The following is a 6000-nucleotide window of genomic DNA, read 5'->3' as shown; positions in this document are numbered from 1 at the left end:
AGCCCAACCTGGTCCGTGGTTGCCCACATCACAATAAGGACAGAGCCAGGATTTGGGTAATCCAGCCCAAAAAGGTCGCTGGTGTTTTCTTGCCCCTCCTGCCTTGCTGCGTGGTGGGGCTGCGGGCAGCACCGTGCCACGGGCAGGAGTTTAGGGCAGCACCCCGGTGCTTTCACCGCTCTCTGCCTGAGGGCTTTGCCGTCCCCGGTGCCATCCCAGGGTCGGTTTGGTTGCCCACCCGAGACACCAGTGGGATTTCCAGCCCCGGGCTCCCTGGAGCGCAGCGTTGGGCCGGAGGCACCCAGTACACTGCCTGCCAGGAGCCCAGGATACGTTACATATGTTTAAAAGCAGCACCCATTGAAGCACCCTGCCTGACCTGCGGCAGGAGCGGGACTGACCCCTCAGGGGCTGGAGCAGCGGGGGGTGACGCTCCTGACCCGCTCCCGAGGCCAGATCCTGCCCCGCCGGAGCAGAGCATCCCCGGGGCAGCAGCACATCCCTGCGGGGATCCGACCGGCTGGAGGTGCCCGAGTGGGGCTGGCGGGAGGTGGTGGGTGCCGCCGGGTGCCGCCGGGCACGCGTCCCCCCCCGCCACGCGGACATGCCCCGTCACGCGTGTGCGCTCTGCCCACGCAGGCAGGTGCATGCCCGGGGGTGCTCACCTGGGGGGGTGCGCCGAAACGGCACCGCACGCGTGCACACACACACACACACACACACACACACGCTCCCGCCGGGATACAGCCTCGTCTCTCCTGCCCGCCTCGCCTGGCCTAATTAAAGCCCGCTATCGCCTCATCTAACGCGATTCCAAGGTTAATGAGTCCTCGCTCTCCATCCTCCCCTGCCCCGGCCCTTTGAAGTCGAGCTGGTTTCATTGCCCGGTGTCTGACGGCAGCGGGAGGTGCTCGGTGGAGTGAGCTGGGATCCCAGCACCGTGTCGCTAACATCATTTTTAGCCTCTGTGGGTTAAGCCAAGAATAAAGACTCACAGGGCATGAGCCTATTTTAATTTAAACTCTTCTGATCTCCTGGCCCAGCCCAGTCTCTGTGCAAGAAAACACCTTCCCTGCATCTCAGCCTGCTGCTGTCAGGGAATTAACAGTTACACAGGCGACTTTGTTTGCATGGCTTAAATAAAAAATAGTAAATGTTATTAAATTACAGCCCTCGTGCAGAATGGCACATCAGGTGCTCCGGGGGGGATTTCGAGATGCGGCTGCTGTTCTTGGTGCAGCCGCCACCCGCGTGGTGCAGCCAGCACCGGCGCTGTGGGTTCCCGTGCCATGGGGATGCGCACCCCGGTGACATGGCCCTGCTTGGTGACATCCCTGCGAGGTGGGAGGGATTCGAGGACGCTGATGGGGATCCAGGGAACTGGGTTTAAATCTGGCACTGGGAAAGACTCCTGAGCTATGCAAAAGTATTTGGGTGCTTAATTCCCACCAGCTTTTTTGCCTGTTCTAGCCCCAACTACAGCCTCGATCCCAAACTGGCTTTAGGGAGAGATTTCCAAGGTGGGTACCTGGGATGGCATTGCAGAAATGCCCCAGACCCACTAAAAATGAACCCAAACTGTTCCGACTGGACCATTCCCCACCCGGGAGAGCCACGCTGCACCCCGGGCGGGGGATTAGCTCTTGGAGCCCTGGCTCCCCCGGCAGCCCTGGCCTCGGCTGCTCCCTCCTCCCCGCAATCCGGTGTCCAAAGCCTCGACGTGCCGCAGGGAGAGCTCTGACATACAGCCATGCCTCAGCCCTTATTCCCTACACGTGGGCTGGGCTGCCCCGGCTGGGAGCAAGCAGGCGCTGGGGAAAACAGGCATCCTGGCATGAGCTGAGCAGCGAGGATTTGTTGTTGGAGTCCTATTTATGGGAAAACACAGCCTGCCTTTTTTTTTTTTTTTTTTCCTTTTTTTTGAATCGGAGAGTCTCCTCTGCAATACATGGAAAGATTTGGGGTTGGTTTTAGCTGAACAAGCTGTGGTTCAGGGCTGGATGGCGGCGTCGGGACTGGGCGAAGCTGGGGAGAAAGAACTCAGCAGAGGAGCTATAGCGGACCTGAAAAACGAAACATCCTGGCTGCAGCTGAACAAAACAGCTCTTGTGACCCCGGAACGATGTTTTTATTGGGTTGTTTTTGTATTGCACCAAACTTGAGAAATTCTGAGTGATCAGGAATGAAGGATTGTTTTTTTCGGGTTTTATAGTTTGGGCACTGAACCAGCCCTCCACTCCTCCTGCTCTTCTCCCAGCTCCCATCCTCGCCAAGCCTCTTGCCAGCCAGCACCGAAGAAACAGCCAGCCGGGGCTCGCTGCCAGCAGGTCCTGGCGTGGCTGCCTATTTGCCCTTTCCGGGCCTTGGTTTAACAGCTCCTGCCTTTTCCAAGCGGGTGGGAATGGCACCAGTCGCCTCGCAGAGATGCTGAGCATCAGGGCTGGCCCCGGAGGGGTGGGAAGGGGGCAGAGCCGCAGCGAGGCCGGGCGAAGGGGCGGCAGCTCCGCTTCGGGGGACGAGTTTTGAAAAGCCTGTGAGAAGCGAAAGGGCTCATTTTCGTGCCTGTCTGGGAATTGAATGGAGAGAAAAAACCCCCCACCAACCCATATATATAAAAAATATATATAAATATATATCTCCCCCAAGGCGTGAGGTCCCGCTGAGTAAGTAGATGTGAATGATGTGTAACCTAACACTTTCCCAGACACCCTAATGAATTTTCCATGTTTTCCACCATTTAGCTTCTAAATAGGCAATATTAAAAAAAAGAAAAAACCCAACCTCAACAAACCACCCATCCTTTCCAGCAGGACGGCCCTGCAGCAGGATTAACCCCCCGTGGATGCTCACAGAGATGATGCCGAAGTGGGAGCCGGTGGCTCCGTTTCACGCTGGTCCAGGCGATGGGTGTCCTCAGGGGGTTGATGTTTGGAGGTTCAGGGGGTCCCCGGGGGTGCGGGAAGGGTGCTAGGCACCTCGCAGGGCCATTTGGCCCCACTATTTCAGAGGAAGAGGATTGTGCCTTAATGATGCTGATGGCTCATTTGTGCAAGGTTCGTTAAGGGCTTGACGAGGGAAAGGGACGGTGTGGGCAAGGCGAGACCTCGCGGCAGCAAGGCAGGCTCCTTCCCCAATGTCCTGCGCAGCCTAGAAACTTTTTGCAAGTTAAAAGTTTATTTACTAAGACAGGCAGTTTGGACACAACACAGTCATTAAAATACAGGCTGGGGTTTAGAGTTTGGTCTGGAAAGAGAATATAACAAGATTTTTGCTGAGACTTTTGTTAGCTCTGTTCTCAAAGGAAATAGTCTTCATTTTTCCTAGGAGATTTTTTAGCCCAAACTCCACTCAATTTAATATCTGAATGCTCAAAAAAAGTCATCCAAGCTCCAGTGATTTTTTTTTTTCCCCTTTCAGTTTTCATTTGCAAAAGAAAAACCAAACATTTCTGCTCTGACTGCCCCACACTATTGCTTTCAGCCCTGTTTTTCAGCATCCCCCTGGAACAGCGGGAGCCCTCGGCTACTCGGCTCCGCTGTCTGGCACCCAGGACCGGCATCTGCGGCCGCTCTCGGCTCTCAAAGGGCCTTTGGGAGAGGCTGATGCACCCCACATCCCACGCTGCCATGCTGGGGTCCAGCTTTCCCATTTAAATTCATTAAATTGGTGCAAACCCGGCGTAGAAGCAAGATGCAGCCCCAGCATCCGCAGCACGCTGGATCCTGTGCTTGGTAGGTGGCCCATATAAAAATAACGCCCATATAAAAATAACGCCCATATAAAAATAACACCTATCTGGCCCCTCAGGTGTTGGCTACATTTAACACCATCGGCTCCCCGAGCTACCTGGGCCTCCCAGCTCTATTTTAGCTGCTGCTGTGTCCCCCCGGCACTGGCTTGCTCCAGCATCGCCTTGAACGGCAGCGCCTGATCCAGCCCCAGCGTCGCTCCCCCGACGGGCACTGCCCCATCGGCACCAGCACCAAAACCACTTTGCAGAGGGGCTGCCCCCCTCGAAAGCCCCTTTTCCGTGGATGACCCGGCGCACGTCGGTACAACAAAGCCCTTCTTTTTATTTGCCCTCTTTTTCTTTTCCCTTTCCATCTTCTTCTCTCTTTTCATTGCAGCTTTAAACGAGGCTGCGAGTAAAGCGGGGATCAATTTGGAATGGAAAGTTCCTGTAAATAATAGCTACACCTCGGGGTGTTTCCTCTCCCAGTAGCTGTGAAGAAAAGGCGGGTATGTCTAGGGTTTGACTTGAAACATATTTCCGCTGGCCAGGGCTGTGGAGCCAGGTTCTCACCCATATTAGCATTTATTGTGGTTTTGTTTGCGCTTTTCCTTTTTTTTTTTTTTCTTTTCTCTTTTCTTTTTTTCTCTTTCTGTGTGAACGCCACTATGGGCTACGCTTACGGAGACGCTGCAAAGAAGAGGCAGAGCATCGGCTCCGGCACGTCCGCCCTGCTTGATGGGCAAGGTGCTGGCATTGCCGCGGCACGCTGCTGCTGCCGCCTTCTCCGGGCTCATGAATAACGCTTGCGTTGAGTGGCTTGGCTCCTCGGGAGCCCCCAGCCTACAGCGCATTGGCATCAGACGCTATTGTAGGCTGGGATTTTTTTGATTTTCGCTTTTCAGCTGTCATTTGGGTTCTGGAGGCAAGTGGTGAGTGCTAAGGGGTTTGGGCTTGGACCGCCTGGGAATTTGGGTCCTGTTTAAGATTTGTGCCGGAGCTTTTGTGTCTCGGGAAGCAGCGCGGCGATGACAGGCGGCAGTCGGGGTGCAGGATGCTTGGCTGGGGATGCAGGGATCACCTGCCAGGTCTAGCGTGGTGCAGCGTGAGTGGTCCAGACCCACCTTGGAGAAGTCTAAAGGGGTTTTCTCAGAGCTCACAGCCCGGGGTGCCCCCCCACCCATCACCTTCCTGCATCCCTGTGAAGGCAGCTGCCTGCCCTCCTCCCCAGACACCCTCACAACGCCTGCTCGGGCCAAACTGCGGTGGAGAGCAGCCGTGAGCCCCCCCCCAGACACTGGATCCGGGCACCGGGATGCTCGGAGAGGTGCCAAAATTAGACCTTGGAGAAAAAGCAGCGTGACGAACCTTCCTCTGTACCGGGGCACAGATCTGCTCCCCCCGGCGAGAAGTGAGCAGGCGGAAGGCACCGGGGAGACTGGTAACCGTACGTTTATTATTCCACATGGAAAGTCATTAAAATGATTACACGGAGGCCTGACGATATAATCACGTACATTGGATAAGAACATCGACACCGATAATAGAAAAGCAGAACTGACCACTTTGCTATGGCTTCGTACCAAGGCGATTTCCACCCGCTCGCGAAGGAGCCCGACTCTGTTCTCATTGAAGCCAGCGCAGCAGAGACTCCTCCAGCGAGAGCTTCTTCCAATGACTTCAACAGGAGCAGACCCTCCTCTTCCTCTCCCTCCCTCCCCGCCTCCCCCCTCCCCAGTGACAAGTGCTACAGGTTAAAAAGATGGGCTACATATTAAATATAGGGCATTACCTTCAAGTAGGGTTGGTATATTACACAAATAACCACATTATTTGGTATCACTAGCATTTTTTTTTAATGTCCATCGTAAGACACCATTAAAAAAACCAACAACCTTAGCCTTCTTTATCTACAAAGATCTTGGTTCTCATCTCCTTAGTTGTTTGTTGTTATTTTACCCTGCACATACAAGTATTAGAAGCATTATTAAGAATCGGATCCTTCAACACATTTAAGAATTATATTATTATAACAAATAAGACCAAAAATTAGATTTTATAGTTAAATATTCTGTGAGCCAGACAAAGGGGTTTTACTGTACAAGCGATTGTGCATTTTTTTAAAAAAGCAAATTATAGTGCAAAGCAAAAAAAGTTGGCCTGTCTTATGACCATTTGCATACAATAGAGGTGCATATATTTACACCTTCACATGACAATATGTCATAAAAATAACATCGTTGCCATTCTTTTTATTATTTTATTTTTTA

Source organism: Gymnogyps californianus, chromosome 22 (genome assembly GCF_018139145.2).
Source record: "Gymnogyps californianus isolate 813 chromosome 22, ASM1813914v2, whole genome shotgun sequence".
Taxonomy (NCBI): Eukaryota; Metazoa; Chordata; class Aves; order Accipitriformes; family Cathartidae; genus Gymnogyps; species Gymnogyps californianus.
Note: the sequence above shows the minus strand (reverse complement) of the source record.